At 42.3% G+C, this 15,199-nt stretch overlaps 1 pseudogene; it reads right to left on the bottom strand.

Annotated features, from left to right (window-relative positions):
* LOC126086215 (zinc finger protein 665-like) overlaps positions 1–15,199 on the bottom strand; it is a 60,386-nt pseudogene that overhangs the window by 12,115 nt on the left and 33,072 nt on the right.

The following is a 15,199-nucleotide window of genomic DNA, read 5'->3' as shown; positions in this document are numbered from 1 at the left end:
AAAAAGTGTATCCCAAATTGTTCCTGTTCCTTCCAACTTGATCCTGATCCCGAACTGTATCCTGTAACATCCCTAATAAGCCCCATTAATCATGAGCATGGTCCGTAAGTTCTGTTGTGACCACTGCAAGCAATTACTGAGCCCAACAGAGAAGTTGTGAGTGACGTCAGAGCGATGGCTAGTGCCAGAATTGCTAAAAAAGGTTGACAAGTGTAGGCATGTTTGACGTTTACCCCATAGAAATCAGCCTTGGGCTGATGCTGATTCTTTCTCTTCTCCCTAAAGTTAGAGGAGGAGGTCTGACCCTACCACTACCAGGCCACATTTACAAACACCATCCTAAAGCATCTACTACTAGTATGGTATAGATTTGTGGTTGGCTCATATTTGAAGAAAAATAAATATATTAATACGTGTTGATGCATAATTACTGTACACAGACAAATACTAAAACACAGACCCATATAATGTCATGGTAAGTAATCCACTGCAAAGTTATCTCACGAACAAGATCAATAAATGGCAATTCGGAATTGCAAAACAAAAAAAGCTAAGCCATAATCAGGAAGAATTTAAGAAAACACTATTATAAGAAGAATGAAATAATCTTTTGAATACCTATTTAAAAAACTATCTGTACCAATACTGAATGGCCATTTTGCAACATTTACAGCTGGTGCGTGGCAGTTATATTCTATAATGGATACTGAAAAACCAACATCAAAACATCGTAATGAAAACGAATACATAAAACAATCAAATAAGCCATGATAAAGGCAGCAGGTACTTAGTAACCACAAAAACAAAAATTATAGTTTGTAGAATTACAAATAATTCTAATCTGGAGGGGGCACACAGAATGAGAAAAAGAAAATATGCTGAAGATAACTGACTTTTGAAATATCATATTCAGCTAAAGAGAATAAAAATGAGTACTAAGTCAGGAATAATTATTTCTAAACAAAATTTTGGAGGTTTTATAGGACTTGGGGAAACAATTGTTAAGCCTTAATAACCCTCAACCCTCACATAGGAACTCTTGTTGTAAATAGGTTAATACTCACTTCTCAATCCCAAAGCACCACAAATTGCAGATATAAAACACAGAACACTAAGAGTATCATCAAAACACATAATTGAAGACTGTGCCATAATGAATCAACTAATCAAAAAATTTGGCTTTTGGCCTTGGTCCCTGAGAAATAATCCTTGGAATTTCCTGAGTAATTGAGGTGCCTTCATTATGGACAACTTGCCGACCACACCTGAGGGTCTGTGCTAATGGTGGGGGCTGGCCAGACAACAAAGACCACCTGGTAGCCGAAAATCAACTAATCTCAGGAGGTATGATTTAACATCACAAATACGCAAGCAGGCCTCAATCATGAGTACATAATGAAGCCAATAAAGACTCTGAACACAAAGGCTACGATAGCTTCCCAGTTGGCAAAGAGAGGGTGACATTTCCTCTTTGGGAGATGGAACTTTCACGTTAGGAACCATCTCAGTCCTCCACAAGGAGTCCCTTCCTAATGATATCTTGATTTGTATTCTATTGCTATAGTAAATCTGTAAGTCTAAATACAGTACTTTGAGTTCTGTGAGTCACTCAAGGGAGTTATCGAACCAAAAGGAATAGCGGGAGCAAGCAGATGAAAGTCCGAGAGCCCGAGGAAGGCCCTCCAGCTTGTGGTTGCCATATGGAACATGCAGAGGAAAAACCTGAATGCATGGCCAGCAGATGAAAGGGTCTTGTGTGGACTCTCAAACTTGTGGTAGGTATCTGTTTATTTGGCAATCTGAAGGATAGTGTTCTAATTTCTGAGCTGTGACCTAGCTCCAGGTGGGTAGTGGCAGAAAGGAGTGCCTCGTGGGCGCACAGTGTCACAGAGGATGAGGAATTGGGAAATTGGGCATTTGATCTGTCTTTACATTGTAGGGACTGGACTTATGTTCTTATTCATAAAATGATTAGTAAAAAGGAAACTGAATTATAAAACATGAAAAATTACAAGATGAATGAAGCCGTACCATAAATAGGTAAAACAGATTACAGTAGAGTTCAAAAATGTAGGCATCATTCAGCCTCATAAGTTCCTCCAATATGATCCATCCAAAGAGTATTTGTTGAAGAATGAACAATGGCACCCACATGGGATGAACAATGTAGCCTGATCAATAATTTGGTCAATAGCCTCAAAGATACGAGGTTGTGAACACAGACAATGTTCTCCCTAAGATCAATCTTACCCCTTTGTGAGACAAACAACTGGATTTGGCCTTTTGTCTCTGGTTCCCGAAAATAGTCCTGGGGATTTCTTGAGCAATAAAGGTGACTTTATTTTTTTCTAAAATAGCCAGGCAACATTCCGACATGTACAAATTACTAGGAGCCCCAAAGACCACACCTGGCAAAGAACTTCAGGAAGGCTGAGGGGCTTGATACAATCAATCATGCCTATTCACTGATTCAATTAATCATGCACATTAATCATTACTTCCAAGTTGATCCTGATCCCAAGTTGTAATCTGTTACTTCCCCCAAAAAACCACGCGACAATGAGTATGGTCTGTGAGTTCTGTATGGCCAATGGAACAAACCCAGCAAAGTAAAGTGTTACTGAGGGGACAGCCGGTGTGAGAAACAGCGAAAAAACCCGAGTGGAGGTATGTCTGACCTCTACCTCATAGGAATTGGCTTTGTGTTGGTCCTGATTTTCAGCCCTCCTCCTGAATGTGGACAGGCCCTGATGCTAGATTACATACTTGGAATGACTAATCAATCAGTCTCTTGTAATACTTTCTATCTCAGCATTCCCGGGACCTGGTGAACATTCTACTCATTGGTTTCAAGAAGTACTTCTGTATTTAGCAGGATAATACTGATACATAATAGTCAAAATTTTTAAAGACTTTTCTGTGTCCCGGTAAACCCCCTACTTGGAGAAAGCCACCTCAAGTTGACCATTCCTAAAGGGTAGGTTGTCACAGCAGAAAAAAGAGTGACATTTCAGACTCTAGGAATGTATACTTCAACAGCAAGTTTCAGGAAAAATGACAGAAACTTAAGAGAATACAAATCCAAGAAGAGCCAAGGGTTTTCAACATTCCCAGTGTACAGAGGAGCTTGAAGAAGGAGAAAAATACCAGGCATGTGAATAAAGAAAGGGTGTCAGAATTGGTAGGGTCCCTGAGAAGGGGCTGTGTGTTCTGCCCATAAACACATGCTGACAATATGAAAGACAGAGATAAGGTTCCTGTGTAGGACTGGATTGAAAAAGAGGAGCTGTGTACTGTCTTTACAGTACTGCAGAGTAACAATATCAGAAATTCTACCCTACTCTCCTGTTGTACACACTCTTGTGGTACAGAGAAGGAGGAGTCAAGAAATGTCTGAGGGGTCTGAACACTCAGAGACGTCTGGTGAAAGTCCTGTGCAATTTCCTGGGGCCTCATCTGCTATGGAAGAGACAGCAATGCTTTACCATCTCCTCAGAAGGTCTCCAGTGACCTCAGAATCTGGACAGATGCTTCAGAAAGGAGGCCTCAGCTTATGACCTATATGAACTGAGAACTGAGGATCACATAAAATCAAGTACAGAAGAAGAAATCAAGGGGACAAGAACACCCATTTGAAACAGCCCTCTTTGTCCCTGTCAAAACCATGGCACCGAAGATGTCATAGTGACCAAATAATAGCATGTTGGAGGACGTAATAAAGACATTGTCTTTACCTCTGAGCTGCAGCACCACTGCCAGATGAACTTTTACGTATCTGAAGACTGCAATTTGTGGAGAGCAGGGAAGAAAAATTTCCTGAGAATTCACAAGAAACAAACCTGTGTTTTCCCCTTGGGGGAGTTCCCCAAAATACACTTGATGGTGTGGTTTCTTCTCTAACCATCTGACCTCTTACCAATTGTTATGGGTTGAATTGTGTTCCTCCCAAATTATGTGTTATAAATCCTTACCTCTATACTTGTGGATGTACCTATTGGGGAATAGGGATTTGTTTGTTATGGTAATTAGGCCATGTCAGTGTGTTTTAAGCCAATCACTTTTTGAGATATATATGAACATATCCGGCACAGAAGAAAGCTAGGACAGAGGAGAAAATACATGCAACATGAAAATCACCAAGGTTCTGAGGAACAGAAGCTGAAAAAAGAGAATGACCTTCACCTAGAGCAAAGAGAGAAAGCCTTCCCATACAGTCCAATGCCCTGAATTTGAACTTCCAACATCTTCAACTATGAGAAAATATATTTTTGCTTATTAAAGTTACACATTAGTGATATTTCTGTTATAGCAGCTCTAAGAAACTACCACACCTATGTCCACAACTGGATACATTCCCACCTACCTGGGTTATCTGCTAGTTGCATAGTCTTCTCCATAGTCCAGGGCTCTGTCTCCTTCTTCACAATGGAAACAACATTCATCTCAGAAGGAAAGATTCCTGCTTATCAGAAAAAAGGAACGCGATGTGCTGTAGCTTTTGCAAAACATAATCCAAGCCATTTGTTCAGCTCAGAATATCAAAGATGTCTCTAGAAAAGTACTTCAAACATTCATCCATTCACTGCCTCCTTTGGAATACTTAGGGAGTGTATTAAATATGTAGGCATCTAGCTCTCTTCCAAGAACTACTCAATTAAAAGTACAGAAGTAAAGCAGACACTTGGATGTATCAAAAGGTGCCCATAGCTTTTGTACTTATTTAAGGCATGGAATCAGCACTGACCTAGAGTGAAACAGGCAGATCATCTAAAAAAGGAAAGGCTAAAGTTCTGATTCCATATTACAAAAATTTCATTTCTGAACCAACTCCCCTCTCTGCCTTAAGAACAGAGATTTCAAAGTCCATACAGCAGAGCAGGGGCTTCCAAGAGATTCACAGGGAAAATGCAAAGATACACAAGGGCAGATCCTGACTTTGAGAGGGAGGTTATGCTCACCCAGAGTGACCAGGTTCCTATAGTTCTCCAACATCACATCTCTGTACAAAGTCCTCTGAGTAGAGTCCAGACAGTCCCACTCCTCCTGAGAGAATTCTACAGCCACATCTCTGAATGTCAACAGTCCCTATAAAACAAAACAAAAAAAACACATCTTAGAACTGGAAAAGAGAGCGTTCTTTAACGATAAAAGGGGAAGGTATAAAAGCAAGTCCGTAGATGTGAGATGTCTGACAGAGCCACATAATATCGAGCAAGTTAAATGTCCCTAATTGTGTTTTATTATAACGCTCCATCAAAGGATATGAATTCTATTGCTAACTGGGGAATTTCACCTTGGTGGACAATAAAAGAAATTAGCAAATGAAAAGAGTTCTCAGAGTCATCTATCTGTAGGAGCCATATGTTACATTCTGCAGCATTTTGCCAGAATCTTTCAAAACACAAACGCAGCATCCTAGATGTAACTATCACCCTTCAAGTTGCCTAACCTGAAGGATCCTTTAGACATTTGGAAAGAAGTCTCAGTACTCAGAAATAATCACTGCGACATTCTCTATAACAGAATAAAATTGTAAACGACCTGTGTGTGTTCATTATTGGAATGTTCTAATGAGAATCTGAAAGAGCAAGCTATCTCTGTTTACCAACATGAAACAATTCCAAGACATATGGTGTGTAAATTTTCAAAAGCTGAGGAATAAAATATCACAACAAAACATCCACTGAAGAATTTTTTCTAAAATCACATTTTTTTACCAAGAACTACACTGAGTCTTGCCACAAAACTAACAAGAGTGGTTAATAATGGAGGTGGTGAGTGATGCAGAATGGGAAAGGGTAGAGAACGTTTATGTTTTACTCCCTACAGGCATCACTGTTTCTGGTTTTACCACAAAACAAATATGTCCATCATGTAAATATAAAAGAAATAAAGTATTTAATAACAAAGGCAGAACCAGAATTTGACTCCATCTACACTGATGACAAAGTTCTGTTCCTACTGCTCAACTAAAGGAAAATCATTTGTATCTAAAACCACTGTTCATTCCTGAACAAACACCATGATCTTCATGGGATGGATGCTGTAGGGTTTACATTAAGTTTACCAAAAAAATTTGCTCTTTATCCTAGATCTTAAAAGAGAACCTCTAAAACCTGGATTTCCACCAATCTTGAGTGTCTTTGAGGTCTCTGGACTAAATATAACCTAGCAGGTTATGGTAATAAGGTTGATTAACAGGTGGCTGCTAGCCAGGGCAGAAATGACTTACCTTATGATATCAACTTTGTGATATCGACCCACCTCAGGGGAGAGGGACTAGAGTTTGAATTATGTAATGAGACCCTCAAAAAAGCTCTAAACACTGAAGCTCTATGGCCTCCCTGGTTGGTAAAAAACATCGATGCACACAGGAGGGTGGCATGCCATTTAGGATTTGGAAATTCCACACTGGAACTCTTCCATACTTCGCCCTAGGAGTGTCTTTATATTTTTTTTACTACGATATAACTGGAAACGTAGAATAGAACTTTCCATGAGTTCTGTGAGTTATTCTTGCAAATTATTGAAACCAAGGGAGTAGGAGCCAGTAGGTCAGAAGTGAGGGGAGCTGGGACCTTCTGAGGTCACAGTTGATATCCTGAGGGTGTAGGGGAAATCCCCCAGTTTGAAGCTAACAGGTCAGATGTGAAGGAGCCTGAAGGCGTTCCCAAGAGTGCAGCTGGCATCTGAAGTTTAGGGCAGATGTGGCAGTCTGGAGAACTACGTCCTTAACTTGTGAGATACGGCCTCGTTCCAGGTGGTGAGGGTGACAGGAATGAGTGCTACATGTGCAGTTGGTGTCAAAAAAGAAATGAAACAGAAGGGAACAGAATTAATAATAGATTCATTTGCATTGATAACACACTTGGCATCAGAGAAGTGAGAACTGGAATTTGATTTCCCCACAGATGTGTTGTTGACAGTTTAAAGAAACTCCTGCTGTTAGTCATTTAGGTTGATTCCATATTTTAAAATTGGTTATGGAATAAAAAAAGCATCTTCCATCACTGATGTCTGTCACCAAATCCTCTGTCGCTGATGTCTGTTACCGAACTTTCCGTTCCATTCAAAATCACTAATATTTTGGAACCAGTAACACAGATTCACTTGTTTAGCTTTGAATGGATTAGTAATCACACAGAGTAGATTTCCAATTATAAGTCTTCTTTTCCAGAATTTTCAGCTGTTCCTGCAGATTAATAGGCCACATAAATGTGTGGCTGCTTTAATGCTGTTCCACAGACAGCTAACAGGGCATCCAGACATGGCCCCTAAACCCTCCTTGCTGCCTTCCATCACTGCCTCCACAGGGCACATTCCTCATCTCCCACCCAGGCCTGGTGCGAAGCCCTTCCCATGACGAACCCCAAATGCAGCCTCTCCACAAGTGCCAGGTTACTGGGTCCCATCATGAGATAGTTGTCATGGACTGAATTTTGTCCCTCCAAAATATGTGTCAAATTGGTTAGGCCATGATTCTCAGTATTATGTGGTTGTCCTCCATTCTGTGATTTTCCTGTATGTTACAAATCATAATCTCTGCCTGTGGTTAAAGAGGATTAGGGTGGGATGTAACACCCTTGCTCAGGTCACATCCCTGATCCAATGTAAAAGGAGTTTCCCTGGGGTGTGGCCTGCACTATCTTTTATTTTACAAGAGATAAAAGTAAAGGGAAGCAAGCAGAGAGCTGAGACCTCATACCACAAAGAAACCAGCACGCAGAGCAGTGAGTCCTTTGGATCCAGGGTTCCCGTGCTAGAAGCTCCTAGTCCAGGGGAAAACTGATGACAAGGACCTTCCTCCAGAGCTGCCAGAGAGAGAAAGCCTTCCCCAGGAGCTGACCCCCTGAATTTGGACTTCTAGCCTACGAGACTGTGAGAAAATAAATTTCTGTTTGTTAAAGCCATCCACTTATGGTATTTCTGTTAACAGATGTAATCTGTGTGGTGAGAGGGGACTGAGGGAAGGCCCTGGGTGAGTGCAAACAAAATGTCAGGCAGGACATGTCAGAGTTAGAGGAGTGATCAAATTCTCAGGACAGCATTTCAGGAAGGAGAGGACAGAGCCTGTAATCAACAATATGACTTGTACCTGGGCAAGGGCCATTGTGAACTTCTCTTTATCTTTTCTTTCCGTGACCTTCTTTCCCAGGCAAGCTCAGTCTTGAGAAGTCAATCCTGAATGTAAAAATTATGCTGTTAAATGCTCAGAATGAACACACCCCTTTCCCATACCAGAACTATACACAAGGGGAGGACCTCACCACGGAGAAAGACAGTTCTTGTTGCTCACTGCCCCAGGAGGGACTCAGGGGCAATATAGTCCTACACGGAGAACAACAGTTGAGGTGGACACCCTCCCCTCCTGGTGAAGCGCACACACGCAGCTTCAGCAGGGAGACATGAGCTGAGATGATCTCCCCTTCAGATCACAGTCCTGGCGCAGATACCAAACCCAAGCAGAACAGAGCCCCCTTTCCTCCTGTGGAATTGGGACTAGTCTCAGTCCAAGAAACACAGGACCCAGAGCCTTGGTGCTCAAAGCTGCATAGATTAGAATCATTCTTTAAGCTGGGCCCCATCGAGACTATTAAAAGGGGAATCTCTAGGAAGGGGCACAAGGGATGTATTTGCAAAATGTATCAGCAATGAAGTGTGAAGCCAAGGATGGGCCCCACTCAGAAGAGGAAAGACCAGCCTGTGGCTCTGCTCTCACCTGGGGCTGTGCTGTGACCTGTATCCACACAGTGGAAGTGGCAGGAGCAGAAAGAAACATGTGCAGCAGGCATTATGGACCAAGGTTGGGAGTGAGGGTGTGGCTGGAATGTTGAATGCAGGGTCACAGAAGACTGCCATGAGAAGGTGATATAAAAACAAAGATCTGCGGAAGGAAGGATATTTCCTACATGCACGTGAGGGACAAGGGAATTTCAGGCAGTGGGACGAGCAATGTGAATGACCTGAGTCAGCAGAGATTCTGGCCCCAGGAACACCCTTGCGTGACTGGAGCAGAGTAAGTGAGCAATGAGATAAGAACGTGAGTTCAGAGAGTTCCTGCGGAAGCAGACAGGAAGGATCAGGGACTTCAACTATCTTTTTTTTCCCCATACCCCAAAAGAATTTCGGAAACCATGTATTTCCTTACCCATTTTAAGATAACATCCATTTCTTTATTTTATCATAACTCAAAACACAAATAATGCACCGATGTTCACCTGAGCCTCTTGTCAGGCCAGCCCTTAACTGAGACCTGGTGGAGTTCAAGAGGAACGCTGGCGGTCAAGGGGTCATTTTTGTACATTTTCAGGTGGAGATACCGTCTAGAGTCCCCAGCAGAGATATGGAAACACAAGTCTGGAGTTTAGAGGAGCAGTCTGGGCTGAAGACATCAAGGTGTTTAAAGTTGTGACATGAGATGAAAGGGAAAAGAAATGAGTGTAGACAGAGAGAAGAGGTTCAAGGACTGCTCCCAGGGATGCTAAGAAGTGAAAAATAGAACAAATACACAGAAAGGCAGACATTTAAAGAATACTGTGATGTCCTAAAAGCCAAGAAGTAAGTGTTTCCAGAAAGAGGGAGTAATCAGCTGTGCAACATGCTGTTGACTGAATGAGGATTCAGCTTTGGTAACAAGCTCTGAGCAAACTTCTTCAATGTGACAAAAGTCACTTATGAAACATCCACAGGTAACATCATACTCAATGGAGAACGACTGAAAACTGTCCCAATAAGATCAGGAACAAGATAAGGATGCCCACTCTCGCCACTGCTATTCAATGCTGTACCAGTAGTCCTAGTCAGAGCAATTAGGCTAGAAATAAATAAATGGCATCAAATTGGGAAGGAGGAAGTAATCCTATTTCTTTTCACAGATTACATGATCTTATACATAGAAAATCTCAAACATTCCACAAGAAAGTCATTAGAGCTAACAAATGAATTCAGCAAAATGACTGGGTACAAGGTCAACACATAAAAATAGTATGGGTTCCGTACATCAGCAATGAGCAAGCTGGAAAAGAAATTAAGTTTCATTTATAATAGCCTTAGAAAGTATAAAGTACCTAGCAACATTATTTACTAGGTACCGAAGAATGTTTCCAATATATGAGAAAGAGCAGAACAAAGTCAATTTAAAAGGGAAAGCAATTTGGAAATTAAAAAAAAAAAAATTAATGAACTCTGGGCTCAAAAGTAAAAAAAAAAAAAAGTATATTTAGAAAAAAATACCCTACGCTCATTATGGGATGCCGAAAACATCATTTCAGATTATGATTACAATATTTAAAGTTGATATTCAGTAAGCTAACATTTTTTCAGTAAGACTGAAAAAGAACAAGCAATTAAGGCAAAAGTAAATCCATTAAAAAAAAAAAAAACTTTTTAAACGTTCCCTTTCAAAGACACCACGTGGTAACAGTAATTTCCCCACCCCCTCACTCCTGTAAAAAACCCTGTAAAGGGAAGGTGAAACCAAATTGACGGAGAAAAATCACTGCTTCTGTTTATTTACAGGATGTGAGGTCGGGGTCTCATGAGAATGGTGAGATCTCAGAGTCCCAGGGCCAGAAGAGGACCGGCAGCCCGCGCTGCCCCCCAGGGGCTACACTGAGGGGGAGGGGCGGGATGTCGCCAGAGACCCCCGCTGAGGACTCGACCCGGCGCAGGCGGGCGGGCGTCAGGGGAGGGTTTTAAGCAGGAAAACGACGCGACAGGCGGCGTCTGCACCGCCCAAGGGCAGAAAGTCCGGGACGGGGACCCTCAGCGCGATTTTACACCGAAACAAATGCGAGTCCCCGGCCGGAGGAAAGCAACCAGAGCTCGGATAAGTCTCACGGCCGCGCGAGGACCTCCAGGGGTGGGAAGGGCGGGTGCGGGGGCCTTAACGTCCGGAGCGATCCCCGAGTCCGCGTCTATTAGACCCGAACCGCGAAGCTCAGATTTAAACCAGAAAGTCGGAAGCTCACCTCGTTGTGACTCTCCACACAATCCGCCTCTGCGTCTGCGGTGAACTGCGCAGGCGCGTGGCGGCTAGCGACGCAACGGCGTGGGGCGGGGCCCAACGGGAAGCGCTGAGGAGACGGACGAGCCCGGACTGGACCGCGACAAGTGGGCGGGGCCGAGACGGGGCCGAGGCGGGGCCGAGGCGGGGCTTCCCTCCGCCTAAACCAAAAAAAAAAAAAAAAAAACGAAACCGAACCCGTTGCGGTCTAATTGATTCCGACTCATAGAAATCCTATAGCGCAGAGTAGAACTGCCCCATAGGGTTTCCAAGGAGCGCCTACTGGATTCAATGCGCTGACCTTTTGGCTAGCAGCCAAGCTCTTAAGCGCTGCACCACCAGGGCTCCCCTAGATCCCTAGATGTCTTCTTTTTCCAGGTTTGGAAACCTTTGAATGTCTTTGGAGTGGAGAAGGGTTGCTTTCTGCCTATTTTAAGTTAATGTTTCCAACAGTTTAAGCTAAAAGCTTAGAGTTGTGTGGGACGCTTAGATTGGAAGCCGCGATGTTTTATTCGTAATAATTTACAAGCGGTTTAAGTGGAAGTATTTATGGAGCGAATGAGGCGGTGGAGACTCAGAGGTCAGGGCCCGGAGACGTCGGGGGGAGGTGCGTGAGTGGTTGGAACAAGAGTGTCTTCAATTGGAATTTAATTTAAGCAGTTTAATTAAGAGGGGCTAGAGTTTTTTTTTTTTTTTTTTTAGAGTTACATGTATCAGGGATGCGAGTGAAAATGTGAAGTGCAAAACTGTGCCTGTGCGGATGCAGTTCCATCCTGATGCCCCGCAAATCATTTTCATTTCTATCCTTTCATGCACCGCACTGGCAAAAACTCAATCCTATGCTCAGTTGCCGGGACTTTCAATTTATGGGATGTGCAGCCTGGAGGGCTAAGTCATGTGGTATTTTAGGTTAACAACTTTTGCTTAAAAATCACAATACCTTTTTTTTTTTTTTTACCAATAACTTTAAAAAATAGATACAAATTATTTTATGTTTCTTCATTTTATTCCTAACTTCAGGTGAATAATGAACTCAAATACCATTGAGCTAAATTTGGTGGCATCATATTTTGCTTAAATCTTTCATTTCTGTAGTTCCAAATTTCCTTGACATTTATTCTGAGTAACAAGAAAGCTTATTTTTTAACTTAAAGTTGTTATCAATTTTCTTTGATTTATATTTTGAAATATTCTGTGAGTTCTGAATAACAAAGCCTGTAAAGTGCATTTGTATTCCCTTTCACCTAAAGAATAATTAATTTTACAGTATTTTAAAACGAATTTGATAGGGAGGTCTATTCTTCTTTATACAAACCATGAAGAAAGTAAAAGTAGATTATAAGTTTCCAGTAGCCCCATATTTACCCTCAATAATTTGTAAGGCATGACCGGTGAATTAAGATCTAGTATGAAGTATGCATGCTGAGCAAACAAACCGAGAAGCTGGACTATATGAAGAAGATTGCAACAGCAGGCTTGGAGGAAGACTCACTAACAGCCTGTGATATGCAGATGACACAAATTTGCTCGCTGAAAGAAAAGAGGACTTGAAGCACTTACTGATGCAGATCAAAGACCACAGATTTCAGTATGGATTACACCTCAACAAAACAAAAATCCTTACAACTGACCCAATAAACAACATCATGATATACGGAGAAAATACTGACATCGTCAAGGATGTTGTTTTACTTGGAACCACAATCAATGCGCATGGAAGCAGCAGTCAAGAAATCAAATGACGTATTGCATTGGCCAAATCTGCTGCAAAAGAACTCTTTAAAGTGTCAAAAACCATAGATGTCACTCTGAGAACTAAGGTGTGCCTCACTCAAGCCATGGTATTTTTTAATAGCCTTATATGCATGTGAATGCTGGACAATGAATAAGGAAGACTGAAGAAGAATTGATGCCTTTGAATTAACTGAGTTGGCAAAGAATATCGAACATACAATGGACCCCCAGAAAACAAATCTGTCTTGGAAGAAGTACAGTCAGAATGTTCCTTAGAAGCAATGATGTCCAGACTTCATCTCAAGTACTTTGGACATGTTATTAGGAGGGACCAGTCCCTGTGTAACCAAACACGGGTTCTTGTCCTGTCTTATTAGCTGATCAAAATAAGGCAGACACCACACCACCAGTTGCAAAGGAAACAGAAAGTTGCAATTTATTCTTTGCACAAACTAGGAGCAATGTGGGACCTAGCAGCTGAAAGACCAACTGCTCCCTGTCTGAGGGGTTTGGGGAGCTTTTTATTTCCAGTGGTATCTGGGGGTTGGGATTGGTGCCCGGAACTCTCTGCCCTTAGCCTCGCCATGTCCACATTTGAAGGTCCGGATGCTGAATCACGTCAGTGAAGCTCAGGTCCAAGGACAGACTGAGGACACAGCGCTTCAGGTCCTGCGCATGCCCCAAAATCCTGGTTCACGCATGCGTCGGATTCTGACGCCGACTTCAAACTGTGGTTAGGGCCCCAGCGTGGTCGGGCTACGTCACAGTTAGAAGCCTTGGCCTGGTGGGTTACGAGGGTGGGGGGACTGCAGCGGAGTGGGGGAAGCCACAGTGGAGGCTTCACTTGGAGTAGGACATCATGTTTGGTGACATGAAGTACAGGGTCAGTGAAAAAGAGGAAGACCCTCAAGGAGAAGGATTGTCACAGTGGGTGCAACAATGAGCTCAAACATAGCAGCGATTGTGAGGATGGCGCTGTACCAGGCAGTGTTTCATTCTGTTGTCCATAGGGTCACTGTGAGTTGGAACTAACTTGACAGCACTTAACAACAGCAACTTCAACAATGAAATATGTGTTTTTCTCAAATCCAAACTCATGGAAGATTACTTCCAGTAAGAATTCTTCGATGAGATAAAAGTCTTTTGGATAAAAAGGCTATTCACATAAATTACACTTACAAGGTCTCACTGCAGTATTTTGTGATGGTTCATACGTTTTAAGCATTGGTTGCAGTCTTTGTGATGTTCATCACATTTAAATTATCTGATATATAGTAAAGACTGAACATCATTAAAGTCTTTGCCACAGTCATAAAATTTGTAAGATTTCATCTGGAAATTAATATTCTGATAATTCCCAAGGATTGAATTATGAATGATAACATTGCCGCACACAGTCTATTTTTAACGTGTCTCTCAGGTATTTACTTTGTGTTGTTTATCAAGCTTGACTGTTGGATAAATACATTGCCCCACTCATTATAATTTTAAGATCTCCCCCAGTAGGAATTTCCTAGTGTTTTGGATTTCGGACGTATGATCTTGATCAGCAGCTCCGTGGCTTTCATTCTGTACAGTCACAAACAACAGATTCAACACATTCATAAGAGTAACATCTCTACGAGATCCTCCCCTGAGACCACAGCTACCCAAGGAATTCTTTCTATACATGGGTGTCTTAGGCTGGGTTCTCTAGAGAAGTAAAACCAGCAAAGCATATATAATTATATATAGAGAGAGAGATTTATATCTAGGAAATGGCACATGGAATTGTAGAGGCTGGAATGTCCCAAGTCTGTGAATCAGCTTTTCCTGATTCACATAGCTGCAGGGGCTGGTGAATCCAAGATTGGCAGATCAGAGAGCAGGGGTTTTGCTCACAGGCTGTGAAGATCAACAAATCCCAAGATCAGCGGGCAAGACAACAGGTAAGCTGCTAGCTCAAGTTCCAAGAACCAGAGGTCAGTTGAGCAGGAGCCAGGTGCAGGATCCAGAGTGAGCAAAAGCCCACAAGCCTTGCCAGAAAGTCCACTTATATTCAATCCAGGCCACATCCCCAAGGAAACTTACCTTTGACTGATTGGCTACTCGTAGCAAGTTCCATCATGGAGGTGATCACATTAGAGCAAATCTCATCATGGAAGTGATCACATTATCATACGACTGCCAAGCTACATCATAACTGCCAAACCACTAAGAATCATGGGCCACCCAAGTTGACACACAACCTTAACGATCAGAGTGGGTTTGAGTGGGGAAGTGTCAGTCCTGCCCACATGCCCACTGCTGTAGTAGAACTTAGGGGTGTCTCTGGGAAGGCACTTGAAGACAGGAAGGAGAACTCACATTTGGCCTCTGTGGTGAAATGAGTTCTTTTATGTAGCCTTTTGTCTTGGTTCATTGGAAAAAACAGCTTTTCCCCCTAAGCGCTGAGGAGTTACCTTTGCCCTAGTTTTCTAC

The sequence above is a fragment of the Elephas maximus genome, chromosome 11 (genome assembly GCF_024166365.1).
Source record: "Elephas maximus indicus isolate mEleMax1 chromosome 11, mEleMax1 primary haplotype, whole genome shotgun sequence".
Taxonomy (NCBI): Eukaryota; Metazoa; Chordata; class Mammalia; order Proboscidea; family Elephantidae; genus Elephas; species Elephas maximus.
Note: the sequence above shows the minus strand (reverse complement) of the source record. Positions and strands in the feature narration are given on the sequence as shown.